General features: G+C 40.3%; 2 protein-coding genes, 1 long non-coding RNA gene and 1 pseudogene across 3 annotated transcripts in view; 1 reads left to right on the top strand and 3 right to left on the bottom strand.

Annotated features, from left to right (window-relative positions):
• The window catches only part of LOC118494132, a 17,228-nt gene extending 2,142 nt beyond the window's left edge, over positions 1 to 15,086 (top strand). Inside the window, exons 2-4 of the long non-coding RNA XR_004896195.1 lie at positions 4,293 to 4,297; positions 6,672 to 6,680; positions 14,985 to 15,086. This is a non-coding gene — a long non-coding RNA (uncharacterized LOC118494132). The remainder of the gene's footprint in view (positions 1 to 4,292; positions 4,298 to 6,671; positions 6,681 to 14,984) is intronic.
• Positions 1 to 16,215, bottom strand: part of LOC116055156 (SE-cephalotoxin-like) — a 521,701-nt gene that overhangs the window by 108,597 nt on the left and 396,889 nt on the right. The window lies entirely within an intron of this gene.
• LOC116062301 overlaps positions 1 to 16,215 on the bottom strand; it is a 1,036,964-nt pseudogene that overhangs the window by 634,630 nt on the left and 386,119 nt on the right.
• The window catches only part of LOC116055159, a 137,506-nt gene that overhangs the window by 49,576 nt on the left and 71,715 nt on the right, over positions 1 to 16,215 (bottom strand). The gene's annotated exons all lie outside the window — the stretch shown is intronic.

The following is a 16,215-nucleotide window of genomic DNA, read 5'->3' as shown; positions in this document are numbered from 1 at the left end:
CCAGGTGGTACCCCTCCTCCATCTACTTGGGTTGGATCTGGGTAGACTAGGGTCCATTTCACTGTGAGTAACAACGACCTGGGTCAGTACGAGCAGGGGCGGGACAAATTATGGGATTGGTTAGAATGAGAGGGGGGGGGCAGTCATTACTGGTTGCTGCTATGAAAAAACCCACAACAACATAGATTTTGTCTCACTGCGCTTTACACTGGGTTTTCACAGGCAGCTTCAACATCAGAGTCAACTTCTGCAGGGCAGTAGCTGCTATAGTCTATATCCTCGACTTTTCACTTCTGGGATTACTCCGGTGCTGCCAGATGTCCGTCCCCTTCCTCTGTCTCTGTGTTGGCGTTCTAACCTCTGGTGGATTTGTGAGGACTATGGTTAACTGCTCCTCAGATCTCTGCAGGGTAAATCCAGACAGCTAGCTAGACTATCTGTCCAATCTGAGTTTTCTGTTGCACGACTAAAACTAGTTTTGAACGTACACATGTTCCACCAAAACAAGTTCCTTCCTGAGACTATTTAGCAGAGGCACCGTGGCTCCGTCCGGAGCTTAGCACCACCCAAGATGATTGTGATTGGTTTAAAGAAATGCCAATAAACCAGAGCACCTTTTCCTCCCATCCAGGAATGCTGTGTGGACTAGTCAGACCCTCCTTCGCAGAGCTGTGGAGGAGGGTCTAGACAGGAGAGACTACTGCCTGTATAAACCCAGCGCTAGAATGCAAACCTATGAATATAAGTTCAATTTAATTCTCTATGCACCGCTACACATGAAGATGCCTGTAATACATTTTCACAAGCTGATGTTTAACTCTATTTTGCATCGACTGAAATAGCGTAGATGGGGACACAATTAAAAAAAAAAATGTAATTCATTTTTTGGGATAGTGATCTCAGAATGTTGTGATTTTTTTCTTCCACTAACACTAAAGATGTAGTTTGGAAGATGTGTGCAGTATTTGTTCACACTACTGTATGCAGTATTTGTTAACACTACTGTATGCAGTATTTGTTAACACTACTGTATGCAGTATTTGTTCACACTACTGTATGCAGTATTTGTTAACACTACTGTATGCAGTATTTGTGTACACTACTGTAAGCAGTATTTGTTAACACTACTGTATGCAGTATTTGTTCACACTACTGTATGCAGTATTTGTTAACACTACTGTATGCAGTATTTGTTAACACTACTGTATGCAGTATTTGTGTACACTACTGTATGCAGTATTTGTTAACACTACTGTATGCAGTATTTGTGTACACTACTGTATGCAGTATTTGTTAACACTACTGTATGCAGTATTTGTTAACACTACTGTATGCAGTATTTGTTAACACTACTGTATGCAGTAAACCATTCTAACAGCTCGGCCCCTAAACAACAGGGTCCTGCATCTTTGCTGCTCGGCCACTAATAATAATAATAATAATAATAATAAAGATATCAAGGAGGCTCGGAAAAGGAGAAGTTGGAGTCCCTGACTGAAGCTGCTGCACCGTGACTCGACCCCAGGATCAGCGGTTGAAGACAGATGGATGACATCACCACCCATTGAGGTTCAGGCCCCCCCCGATCACCAAGTAGCCCTGCAAACACACAACATATTAACCCTCAGAGGTCAGAGAGCATCTTCACACATCTTGTTAAATTCACCTTTTTAAGGTATTTGTATATAAGTGATCCCCGAGTGTTTCACATCAAAATGTTCAGAACAAACTCAGATTTCTGTATAGTGACGCCCAAATCTGTCCCACACTGACGTGTAAAGAGATCATTTGGGGGGCTAAATCTGAAAACGTTGATCTTTGCTTTCTGAAATTCATCAAATCTCTTTTAGAAAACAAACCTTAACTTGTGATCTGTGTATGAGTTGTTTCTGTGTTTGAAATGAGTTCACAAAGTTGTGTAATTTATGATGAAAATAGTAAATAAATGTATGAGATGAAATTTTGTGATATGGCTTTTTGAGTCTGAGTTTTGACAAACATCGTCAATCGTGTTTGTTTCTACTACGGCCACTAGAAGGCGCCATTACTAGAAACCTAAATATAGATCAGAATGAATGACACACACACACACACACACACACACACACACACACTCTTAGCTGTCCATCGTGTTCGATGATGACACTTGCTCCAGGGAGGGGGGTGGGAGGGGGGGTGGGTTCAGCAACCTTGCCACTGGTGCCACTTCTCGTGGGCGTAGAGTCCGATCCTTGAGCCGCACCCTCGTCCGCAGATGGAGCAGGGGAAACCAGATGCCAGGGGGGTACCAGCCGGCCGCTGGTGTCTCTTAATGCGCCTCTCAGATCGTTCGTCTTGGCTGATTTGGTGTATTTGAGAGACTGCAGTGGCACTGGTGACCTGCCAGGCTGGTCTGTCGAGTGCCAGAGATTCAAGCTGCGTAAGGGGGATGTTCGCTCGTTTTAGGAGGTCCCTGGTGTAGTCCTTAAAGCGCCGCTTTTGCCCTCCAGCGGAGTGCTTAGCGCCCGTTAGTTGACTGCAGAGGACTTGACGGGGCAGGTGGTGTTCAGGCATGCGTATGGTGTGCCCTATCCAGCGCAGATGTTTTTTGGCCACGGCTGCTTCCGTACAGATTGAATCGGTGTTACTGAGGATGTCTGTACGGGGGATTCAATCTTCCCAGGACAAACTGAGGATCTTCTGTAGGCAGCGGATATGGAAGGCCTCTAGGTTGGTGATGTGCTGGCGGTATGGGGTCCAAGACTTTTCCCCATAAAGACACACACACACACACACTCACACACAGACACACACAGACACAGACAGACACACACACACACAGACACATACACACACAACAGACAGACAGATGCACATATGAAAGCACACACACAAGCATACAAACATACACGCACGAACAGACACACACACACACACACACACACACACACACAGATGCAGATTAACGTGTATATATTCAAATTTGTTTATTAGGATAAACCCCTTGAGATGTATTATCTCGTTTTCGAGACCACGTTTTCAATCATTACATAACAACAGAGGAGTGAAAGGAAATAAAATTAAAATACAATTAGCAATACGACAACGTCAGAATCAGAATCAGAATCAGAAAGGGCTTTATTGCCAAGTATGTTGCACATACGAGGAATTTGTCATGGTGTTGTTGGAGCATGTCACACATTCAAATATAAGAAGGATAAAAAGAATATAAACAATATAAGTATAAACATATACACACAGTATGTATTAATAACGATAAAATAAATTTAAATAAATAGTAAAATAAGTTAAACAGTAGTGAAAAGGGACGCTACAGCAGAGTAGGTACAGTGGCATGAGGAGCCAGAGGTGGGGTGTGGAGAGAGTCAGGATGGATTCCGAGCCTTGTTTAGAAGGCTAGTGGCGGAGGGGAAAAAACTGTTTATGTGGCGTGAGGTTTTGGTCCTGATGGACCTCAGCCTCCTGCCAGAGGGGAGTGGCTCAAAGAGCTTGTGTCCGGGGTGGGAGGGGTCAGCCACAATCTTTCCAGCACGCTTCAGAGTCCTGGTGGCGTATAGGTCCTGGAGCGGCGGCAGATTGCAGCCAATCACCTTCTCAGCTGACCGAATGACACGCTGCAGCCTGCCCTTGTCCTTGGCAGTGGCAGCAGTGTACCAGATGGTGATGGAGGATGTGAGGATGGACTCAATGATGGCTGTGTAGAAGTGCACCATCATTGTCTTTGGCAGGTTGAATTTCTTCAGCTGCTGCAGGAAGTACATCCTCTGTTGTGCTTTCTTGACGAGGGAGCTGATGTTCAGTTCCCACTTGAGGTCCTGGGAGATGGTAGTTCCCAGGAAGCGGAAAGACTCCACAGTGTCAATTGTGGAGCCACAGAGGGTGATGGGGGCAGGTGAGGCTGGGTTCTTTCTGAAGTCCACAACCATCTCCACTGTCTTTAGAGCGTTGAGCTCTAGATTGTTTTGGTTGCACCAGGTCACCAGGTGGTCAGCCTCCCACCTGTAGGTGGACTCGTCTCCATCAGAGATGAGTCCGATGAGGGAGGTGTCGTCTGCAAACTTCAGAAGCTTGACGGACTGGTGACTGGAGGTGCAGCTGTTGGTGTACAGGGAGAAGAGCAGAGGAGAAAGAACGCAGCCCTGGGGGGATCCGGTGCTGATGGTCTGTGAGTTGGAGATGTCTGCTTCCTGCCAGACAGGAAGTCAGTGATCCACCTGCAGGTGGAGTCAGGCACACCAAGCTGGGAGAGCTTCTCCTGAAGCAGAGCCGGGATGATGGTGTTGAAGGCAGAGCTGAAGTCCACAAACAGGATCCTGGCGTACACTGTAAAAAAAATCTGTAATTTTACATACTTTTTCTTGTTAATTTTACAGATTTTTTCTGTATTTTTTAAATACATGAAAACACCAATAAATTACAAAAATAAACTGTGAATTTAAATGTCTAATGTAAAATAACATAAAAAACCTGTAGCTGTGAATAAGCATAGCATTTCCATTATTTTAAAGAAAATGTACGTTTTTTCACATAAAATGACTTTTAAAATACATTCACAATGTATCGTATTTTCACGAATATTCTTTTTTTATTTAAAAGATAAAACTGTTAAGTGTAAGTTTAATACTGTAAAAACACTGCTAAAAGTCGATACAATTAGTGGGAATTAACAGCAAAAAAAGTATTTTTTTCTGTGATTTTACATAGAATACTTGTAAATTGACAAATAGCTCGTAAAATGATGGACATTTTGAAAACAAACCTTGAATAATTGCTTTTTTAATCAGTGTATAAATGTCTATACGCATTATTAAACTGCCAAAATACAGTTATCATTTAAAACAGCCACAATCACTGTAATTACACACACAAAGAAGAAAATGTACAATTCACAAATATTAAAATAATAAATAAATAAAACTTTCTAAATTTCTAAAAGTAGGTGCAATTAGTGACAATTGACAGTAAAATATATTTCTTCAATAATTTTATATGGATTTGCTTGTTAATTTACTGAAATTGCCACATTTACATTTTATATTACAGTATAGTAGTATATATTATTAATTTATGTTAGAATAGAGACCAGAAACCCTTTTTGATTGATACTATTTGTTAAAGGAGACCTATTAAGCTTTTCTGTGTTTTCTGTCATATCTGATGTTACAATGTCAGATGTTTATGCTAAACATGGCCAAAGTGTCAAATATTGAGTTAAACATATTTAAAAGAAATCCCTGTGAGCCAAAACCTCAGATTTCCCACCGTTCAGAATTGTTTTCAACAGTTTTCTACCATAAGCTACCATACAGGGATCACAGAACTACAATATAGGGCTTGAAATGCAGCATCATACAGGCCCTTTTGTTAAGTTAAACATTTCTGTTTACAGAATTGTCCACCCCCCAACAAAAAAGTCCAACTAAAATCCTTCATAACACAAAAACATTTCATTTTATTTACATTACTGATAGCATTTTCAGATATATTATTTAAAATCCAACTGGGGCGACATAAAGAAATGAATTTTGCCATTTTGCTTTGATAGGACTGTAATAGATATGAGAGGCTAATACAAAATGGTAGTATTCCATACAGTGAGCTTCCATGTACAATTCAAAGACTTCCTCACTTTCTTGATTCAATTATGTTTCTGACTTTCTAGAGCCAAGTTTGTGTATCTGTGTGCACTGGAGTTACTTGGTATACAAAATAGATGAAAATCCATGCAGGGAAATATACAGGAATGTGATCCAAACAAAACCCAAGCAGAACATTTTAACATATAAATAAATAAATGGTTTGTATTATACCTATTTAAACACCATACACACTGAATGGCCATAGCACACTGTACAATATATGGAACATTTAGGGCAGTCTTAATAAATCCATTTGTATGCTAGTTTACGGCATGCAAGCCCAAAGTAAATTTTTTGGACTCTTCTGACTTCATACTACAAAACCTCTGGATGAAGTCAAAAAAACACTAAGCTTTTTAAGGTAGCTTAATTGGAAAGCATAATTAACGCCAAACAAAATCATCAGTATATCTATCCAAGGTCTGTGACACATTAAAACCTGATGGTTGAGTATGATTGACATGTGATGAGTTTGAAAAAGGTGATTTCTGCAGGCACTTGCTCCTCATTGACCACTGCACCTTTCTGGTATGTCTCCAACATCCTGAAAAGGGAATACATATTCAGTGTGTGTTCACATATTGTACAAAATATCATTTTGATGTTAGAGGAGAATGGGCAGACTGATTTGAGATGGTACACTCGTTACAACCAAGGTATGCAGAATACCATCTCTGAACGCACAACACATCCAACCTTAAAGCAGCCATATTATGCTCATTTTCAGGTTCATAATTGTATTTTAAGGTTGTACCAGAATAGGTTTACATGGTTTAATTTTCAAAAAACACCATATTTTGGTGCTCTCTCTCACTGCTGCAGATCCTCTTTTCAGCTGGTCTCTGTTTTAGCTACAGAGTCAGACCTCTTTTCTTCTTCTTCTTCTGTACTATCTTTGATTGCACTGCACATGCTCAGTAGCTCAGATGTAGATCATGTCAGCTAGCTAGCTCCATAGACAGTAAAAGAAAGGCTGTTTCTACAACTTCGGTCAGTTACAAGGCAGGACTAGCTGGGAGACTTCTAAATGAGGGCGCACATGTAAGTAGTTCTTTTGTAGATTATGGTGAACTTGTGTGTGTTGTAGCAGTGCTTTGCTACTGAGAACGAGGTAGCATGCTAGCGTTAGCATTAGCGTTAGCATGCTAACGCTACGAGCTAATGGTTGCGGTTAGCCAGCTCGTTTCGGCTTGTGACGTCACAAGCCGTGCCGATTTTGAACAGCTCACTCAGAGACTGAAGGCAGGACACATTCAGAAACTGTATCTCACTCTAAACAGCATGGATGGATTTTTTTCAAAGTTTGTATGTGTGTGGAAGCACCAGAGACACAACATAACACCCCAAATCCCAGAAAAAGTGATTTTTTCATAATATGGGCACTTTAAAGTAGATGGGCTACAGCAGCAGAAGACCACACCGGGTGCCACTCCTGTCAGCTAAGAACAGGAAACTGAGGCTACAAGTCGCAAAGACTCACAAAAACTGGACAATAGAAGATTGAAAAAATGTTGCCTGGTCTGATGAGTCTGGATTTCAGCTGCGACATTCAGATGGTGGGTCAGAATTTGGCGTAAACAACATGAAAGCATGGATCCATCCTGCCTTGTATCAACGGTTCAGGCTTCAAACAGCCTTCGCATCATGGATGTGCAGCTGACAAATCTGCAGCAACTGTGTGATGCTATCATGTCAATATGGACCAAAATCTCTGAGGAATGTTTCCAACACCTTGTTGTATGCCACAAAGAATTAAGGCAGTTCTGAAGGCAATAGGGGTCTAAACCGGTACTAGCAAAGTGTACCTGATAAAGTGTCCAGTGAGTGTATGTCAGAGATTACACGCATCAACTAAGTAACTTGCTCAAGGACACAATGGATTTGTTGCAGTGAGAATAGAACACAGGTCTCTCACACCAAAGTCATGTGTCTTATCGCCTCACCAACCCCCAAACTGAATGTTAAATGGAACTACTAAAACTATATTTTCAGTTAATTTTGAAACTATGATGTAACAAATTAGACTGTGTTGGGCCACCATAGTCTTGGTAATTGATAATCAGTCTATATTGTCGTTTAAAGTCAAAGCTTTTAATATTGCCAAATTGAGAGTTTTATGTTTGACAGTGATTTCACATTTCTTGATTGTATGAAGGCTAAATACAAATAAAAGGTGAACATTAATTTTTTTAGACATTTGTAGGTACAGACATCCATTGTGGGCATTCTTGGCAGTTTTCCTGAGGCATTTATATTGTTCATATCGGTATTGGAATTATATCGTATTGACCGAAATTACGGAATATATCGTGATATAAATTTTGGCCATATCGTCCAGCCCTAGTCATTACTGTTATAAAATAAAAGCCTTCGCAGAGTCATATATTTGTGACTTCATGACATTTCATAAAATTCTGAAACAGCAGCTGCAAAATTTTGGGATTTTAGTCAGCCTTTCATACTAACTTTATCTGATAAACCCAAGATTACTACTAGATTATATATGTGGCAACAAGATGAAAAATAGAATTGTGGAGGATTAAATATTGTACTCTGTTCACAACAAATAAGTAACCTTTACAACAGCTGTTCAAGTTGTTCAAGTTCTAGAAGGCTTCTTACCAGCATCAATGGCTCTTCTTTCCCATGGCACCTGGAACTTGTCCACCCACATGCTGCTGCCACATGGAATGGTTATTTGACTGGGGGAAGACAGGGCTGGGCAGTTTCTCCCTCAGGTGAAGAGGTGGCTGGCTGGGTCTTCTTGATTCTGCATATAAGCACAGAACAAAAAGTATATTTAAACCTCAATAACGAGACATTATTTTGCTATGACATTATTAGATATTAATGCATATTAGATTAGTTATTAAGATATACACAACATATTTACATAAAAATGAGATAGCTAAAATGCAGCTTAAGCATTTCTTTCCATGTGTTTGTGGCACTGGTTTAACTGTATGCCTGTGGAATCGGCAAGTTAACTTGCATAGCTATGCTTTTGAAGTGCAACCACTGTCATAAAAGCAGCACAGCTTTCGACATGTCCACAGTGAAATGTAATGTTTTGCAAGATGCATTATATGAATGTTAACATGAAAAATAAACCAAGAAATCGATGCTTTGCAGAACTTACAAACCTTAACGTTACAAGGGTATGTCACTTTTGATAAGCTAACGTTAATGTTAGCTTAACTTGGAAGGAGTTCGTTTTTATTATCACTAAGTGGCCTAATACCGTTCTGTAAATATTTGGCTACCGTTTCTTTAAAGAACTGAATATGTTGGTTAGTGTATAGAAAGCATTTTGTTTATTAAAACACTTACATGATATGTGTTCAGTGCTGCTCCAATCCTTCAATGGCGCCCCACTCCTCCACGTCGCAAAAAATGTCCTCATTGTGAAAAATACTCTTCCTCCAGCAATGTTTCTTACTGGATTGTGGCTGTTTTACCATCGTAAAATCTCCGTTGCACAGCTCTGAATCTATTTTTATTTATGACATTGTTCATTTCAAACAGTCAAATGTAACGTTAACGTCACAGAAAGCCGCGCAAGAAGACCACATATACCTACTTGTGAACTACAAACGCGCTGCCCGCGCAATCATACACACATGCGCACCCGTCACCAACTGGACTGGAGTGTGGGGCGTGTTCGACCACTGTCATGAGAATGCCGTGGGTGGGCTTCATTCCATTTCAAATAACCGCCTGTCTGCCGCAACCGGAACCCTAAAGTCACTCTGTTAAAATACTGTAGATGACTTATAGCCTGTGATTATGAAAATTTAAGTTGCTCATTTAATTGTATATATATCCAAGCATTATTGTCATTATTTAGTATGTAAAGTGATATACAAATAAAGATTGATTGATTGATTGAATAGCCTATTGATGCCATCCAATAAAGCACTTCACACATTATGTTGCTTTTCTCTTTTCAAGCAAATCAAAATAACCTATTAGATATATTTTGTGTGTAAACTGACAAAAAGCATAAAAGCACTGCAGTAAATATTGAATTTTTTTTACCTGTATTTCACAAGGTTATAATAAAATATTTCTGGCTACTGTGTTTTAGTATACTCCAACTAAATGTGCACAAACTCAATAATGCCTTTGGTGTGAGAAACCTGGTTTCAAATCCCACTGTGATACATCCACCATTGTGCCCTGAACAAAATGGGTTACCTAGTTTCTCCAGAGATGTGACCTCTGACATATTTAACCTTTGTAAGTCACTTTGGATAAAAGCGTCAGCTAAATAAGTAAAATGTAAAATATATTTATGTATAATTTCTGTGCACTTTTGAAGTGTTGCATCTGGCATTTCCTCAGAACTCTGACTTGACTTATGCTGATTATCACAAAGCTCTGGTAGCTCTGATTAAATGGAGATACTTTTACCTGACAGAAACAAATATACAGGTCTTGATATTCTAGATTATTTCCATACATATGTATCTCCTGCTTTCCTACATAGCATGATTACTTTCATTAAAACATAATCAACTCTTGAAAGGTAGTTGTGATGGGACAATATGACTTGATATAATGGCAGCCCTGCTAGTATGTTGTTTGGGCATTATGTGGGCATGGTGTTAAAAATATGTCAAGAAAACTGTTAAACTACATTCACACTGCAGGCTTTGTTTATTGCCCATATCACATTTTTTGATTGACTCTCCTATTTTTAAATGTGCCGCATATTAGACTGTAGTGCACTGGCCACAGCCTGAAAGAGGATGCAAAGACATGCCACATGATTTTTGTGGCCAGCAGCATTAAATCACTCCAAGAAAGGGCAATATTCTCAAAATGTACTTTTGTAATACCATTACCAACATATTTTGAACCTTGTCATGTGTTTATGTGAAAGAAATAGTAAATTAAAGCTGTCTGATAATTGCACTTAAAAAAAGTACAGTAACTGGAGGTTGCCGCTTGCTTCGGCACCTTTAGGCGCATTTGCTCAGGGATCACTTCAGCCCCCTGAGTCTGAGACCCCTGATCTAGAGTGACATCAAAGTTGCATGAATTCTGATTTGACTGTCAAGACTGATGTCACATCACAAAAAAGCCTAGCTGTATCTCATTTTGATTATGCAGCCCAAATTAGAACTAGAAAAGATTACATTTTATGTAACTTATTGTTATAACATCTGGTCTGAGTCACAAAAAAAATCTGCGGTCTAAACACACGACAAACCATTGTTACTACTTCGTACATTTTACTACTAAATGTGTGTTTCAGTATTAAAGTGTTGTATAATGTTCTGTCATTCAGAATTTATAATTTCACATGTATCTCTCTGCCTTCATAAATTCCAATCTGGACAGTGAAATTGGTTTGAGTAAGAAGCAGACTGTTTTTTTTTTCAAATCCAACCACATGGAGATGCTTTTCCATGTGAGGCATTCAAAGTGGACAGAAACACAATAACACTATCAACATCCGTCATGCTTCATCTTTCCACTGTTCCAACAATCACCACTCTGGTTTGGTTGAAATAAACTCTTAATTCACACATTTACATGTGGAAATATGCTGGCTCTATACACGCTAAAAGTAGTGATTATTTACATGGAGTCTGGTGGGTTTGGTGATGGGGATTTCGGGGCTGTTTTCTAGATAAACAAAGGTTCTTATTTAATAGGTATTCCCTTAGGACTGTATAGGTGATTGTTACATAGTAGTGATGTTCGCCTTGGAACACAACAGCACAGTATTGTAACCACTGAGTGGTTGTGTGTGTGTGTGTGTGTGTGTGTGTGTGTGTGTGTGTGTCTATAACAAGAATAAATACAAGATACAAAAACATAATGAGAATTCAAGTAACCTTATACTTAGCTTAAATGGCTTATTTCTAGCAATAGTCAATTTATCATTATCTGGAAAGAAATGTCACTGCTTTCTCCATTAAGTTGCAATAAAAATAGACATCCAAGCCATTTACATAGGAGAATGTCAACATTGTCCAAATACAACAGTCTTACTAGAACTAGAGAGGAACAGCTAAACTAGCAAGATTCAACAGGTTTACTGTCTAATGCACAGTAAAGACAACTTACACCATGCAATGACAAGTTTGATTTGCTAGTCTTCCTAACACAACGAATGAAATTAAGTTAAAAACAAACAATGAAAAAGTAATAAATAGTTTGAAAAAGAGATACAAAATGGAGATAAGAATATGGATAAAGTGCACTGTGTCTAGACAGCTCTGGATGTGGTGTGAGTCCAGGAGTTTAGGATGGAGGATGGAGTGTGTGTGGGGGATATTGCAGTGTTCAGGAGTCTGATGGCCTGTGGATAGAAGCTGGTTGTGAGTCTTGTTGTCCGTGCTTTCATACTCCTGTAGGGCCTTCCTGTTGCCTGTATGATGGATAGAGGAATACTGAGATGTGGTATGATGGATAGAGGAATACTGAGATGTGGTATGATGGATAGAGGAATACTGAGATGTGGTCTGATGGATAGAGGAATACTGAGATGTGGTATGATGGATAGAGGAATACTGAGATGTGGTCTGATGGATAGAGGAATACTGAGATGTGGTCTGATGGATAGATGAATACTGAGATGTGGTATGATGGATAGAGGAATACTGAGATGTGGTATGATGGATAGAGGAATACTGAGATGTGGTATGATGGATAGAGGAATACTGAGATGTGGTATGATGGATAGAGGAATACTGAGATGTGGTCTGATGGATAGAGGAATACTGAGATGTGGTATGATGGATAGAGGAATACTGAGATGTGGTATGATGGATAGAAGAATACTGAGATGTGGTATGATGGATAGAGGAATACTGAGATGTGGTATGATAGATAGAGGAATACTGAGATGTGGTATGATGGATAGAGGAATACTGAGATGTGGCATGATAGATAGAGGAATACTGAGATGTGGTATGATAGATAGAGGAATACTGAGATGTGGTATGATGGATAGAGGAATACTGAGATGTGGTATGATAGATAGAGGAATACTGAGATGTGGTATGATAGATAGAGGAATACTGAGATGTGGTATGATAGATAGAGGAATACTGAGATGTGGTATGATGGATAGAGGAATACTGAGATGTGGTATGATGGATAGAGGAATACTGAGATGTGGTATGATGGATAGAGGAATACTGAGATGTGGTATGATGGATAGAGGAATACTGAGATGTGGTATGATGGATAGAGGAATACTGAGATGTGGTATGATGGATAGAGGAATACTGAGATGTGGTATGATGGATAGAGGAATACTGAGATGTGGTATGATGGATAGAGGAATACTGAGATGTGGTATGATGGATAGATGAATACTGAGATGTGGTATGATGGATAGAGGAATACTGAGATGTGGTATGATGGATAGAGGAATACTGAGATGTGGTATGATGGATAGAGGAATACTGAGATGTGGTATGATGGATAGAGGAATACTGAGATGTGGTATGATGGATAGAGGAATACTGAGATGTGGTCTGATTGTCCAAAGTGAGGCAGAGGCACAGCCTTGTAGGCATCCTTCACGTTGCTGTACACTTGGTCTAGAATGTTCCTCTCCCTTGTTGGAAAGCTAACGTGTTGATGGTATTTGGGGAGAACAATCCTGAGGGTGCAGTGATTAAACTCACCAGCCACAATGAACATGGCATTCAGGTGTGCAGTCTCATGCCTGCTGATGACGTCATGTAACGTCATCACGGGATGTAAGCAGCCAGCAGAAGCACAGCGCTGAACTCCCTTGGTAAATAAAAGGGTCTGCACTGCACGAATAACAGTTGAATATCAGCTGAGCAGTGTTTTTCAACAAGCCGCACGTCCCCACACCATGATGGAATGTGTGTCTAGCAGGAGAGCCGAGTCTGGCGTGGTGTTTGAAAGCTAGGTTTCTGTAGGAACAAGAGCACAGCATTCCCTTAACTCACGCTGAGTTGTAGTTCTAGTCCTCAGCTCGTCCATCTTATTTTCCAGTGAACGTACATTGGCCAGCAGCAAGTTAAACTGCTGAAAAGAATAGTAGTGTGATCCATTGCCCTATGCAACGTGTGTGTGTGTGTGTGTGTGTGTGTGTGTGTGTGTGTGTGTGTGTGTGTGTGTGTGTGCGCATGTTCATCTGCTGAAAAGCACAATAGTGTGATCTTTCGCAGGTTTCAGCTACTGTGTGTGTGTGTGAGGTAGTTCTCAGCTGCTGTTTGTATGAATGTCTGTGTTTATGGGGGTGGGTGGGTGTATGTGTATGTGTGTGTGTGTGGGTGTTTGTGTGTCTCGGCATGTGCATGTGTTCATCTGCTGTAAAGCGCAATAGTGCCCCATTGCACCACTTAAACCATTTGAAGGCAGTAAAGTCCACTTCACACTCTGTTATTCTGACGTGTCTCTTGTTATTCCTCTTCATTACCAACTGCGCCACTTTGTGCTCAACAGCGCAGTTGCATTATTTCATGACAAGAGGGCACTAATATGTCAGTCAACAGCTTTTCCAACAGTTTCCCAAGGCTGAAAATGAAAACTAGTAGTGTAGATGTAACCTAAGGAACTGACTGAACAACCACTATTTCTTTATAACAATCACAATCCAGCTGATAAAATACAGTTCCACAACATTTCTCTGTGTGTGTTTCCTGCAGATGTTGAGCAGCTGTTGGTGGTTAAAGAAGAGGTTCCTCCTGAGCAGCAGGAGGGTAGCTCCAGTGTGGACCAGGAGGAGCCAGAGTCCCCCCCCCCCCCACACATTAAAGAGGAACAGGAGGAACTGTGGAGCAGTCAGGAGGGAGAGCAGCTTCAAGGGCTGGAGGAGGCTGATATCACCAAGTTCCCATTCACTCCTGTCCCTGTGAAGAGTGAAGATGATGAAGAGGAAGCTCAGTCCTCACAGCTTCATCAGAGACAAACTCAACACATGGAAACAGAAGCTGATGGAGAGGACTGTGGAGGACCAGAACCAGACAGGAACTCACATCCACTTTTACAACCAGAGACTGAAGACCAGACTGGAGACTCTTCTGATCCTGAGACTGATGACAGTGCTGATTGGAAGGAGACCAGAGAACCTCAGTCAGCTTTAAACTCTCTGAAACATGATTCAACATGTAAGAAAACATTCAGCTGCTCTGAGTGTGGGAGAAGATTTGGCCAAAACGGAAACCTGAAGAAACACATGAGTACTCACACAGGAGAGAAACCTTTCAGCTGTTTAGTTTGTAAGAAAACGTTTTTAATGTCTAGAAATTTACAGTTACACATGAGAATCCACACAGGAGAAAAACCTTTCACCTGCTCAGTCTGTGAGAAATCTTTTACATACAGTGGAGCTTTAAAGATACACAGGAGAACTCACACAGGAGAAAAACCTTTCAGCTGCTCAGTTTGTAATACATCTTTTACACAGAGAGGACATTTACAGTCACACATGGCAGTCCACACAGGAGATAGAAGATTCAGCTGCAGTGTTTGTAACAAAAGATTTTCCTGGTGTTCTGATGTCAAAAGACATAAATGTGTTGGTCAGATGGAAACAGAAGCTGATGGAGAGGACTGTGGAGGACCAGAACCAGCCAGGAACTCACATCCACTTTTACAACCAGAGACTGAAGACCAGACTGGAGTAGAGCTGAACGATTTTTGAAAATAATCTAATTGCGATTTTTTTCACCAATATTGCGATATTACGATTCGATATTCGATTATTTTTTAAGCTTTTTGTCTTCTGTATGAAACTGTTATTTTCTGGAAGCCAGACCTCTGTTATGAAGACATGAGGTGATGCATGAATTGATGAATGACATTTTTATTTAACTACTTCAATCAAAGTAGTATATTTGAACTTCCAATCTTGTAAACATCAGAACATAAATAAATAAAAAATCTGTGGTTTTACCACACTCAGTTTTTCAGATAATTCACTTCAAGAAACATGATGTATAAACATGTGGATTGCGCTTTTTAAATGCCATCTGTGAACTGCTAGACAGTCTTTAAATAAATAAAAAATATACACACATCTTCTGATCTCTCTAGTCAGTAACATTACACACAAAGTGCAGAGAAATAATGGAGAGCAAATACCTGCCTGTACCTCTTTGAAAATATTTAGGTAAATCAAAGTTAACATAATAACAATTGTACAAAAAAAAAATTAAATTGAAACTGGCTGAACATCTTGATTATCTGCAGTCAGTAACATCAACACACCACACAAACTAAAGTGCACAATGAGTATGGCACTGCCAGCCATAATGATCCTAGCTCACAGGTTTTTTGCTAGGAAGACCAGCATATCTACTTTTGCTGGCTTTAAGGATGAGCGAGTGCAAGTCACTATATTCCCTCCAGTGCTGAAGAGACGCTCTGAGGGGGCACTTGTGGCTGGCACACAAAGATATTTGCGGGCTATATTGCACAGTCGTGGAAAGTGAATGTTGTGCACCTTCCACCAGGCCAAGGGATCATCCTCTCCGTCAATGACAGGGGTCAACAGGTAACTATTCAACTCTGCCTCCACGGCATCTTCAAGTGGCAGAGGCAAAGCTGAAGAGGTCACACTGGTTTTAAAAAGGCT

Source organism: Sander lucioperca, chromosome 21 (assembly GCF_008315115.2).
Source record: "Sander lucioperca isolate FBNREF2018 chromosome 21, SLUC_FBN_1.2, whole genome shotgun sequence".
NCBI classification, from domain to species: domain Eukaryota; kingdom Metazoa; phylum Chordata; class Actinopteri; order Perciformes; family Percidae; genus Sander; species Sander lucioperca.
This window is presented reverse-complemented; position numbering and strand designations above follow the sequence as displayed.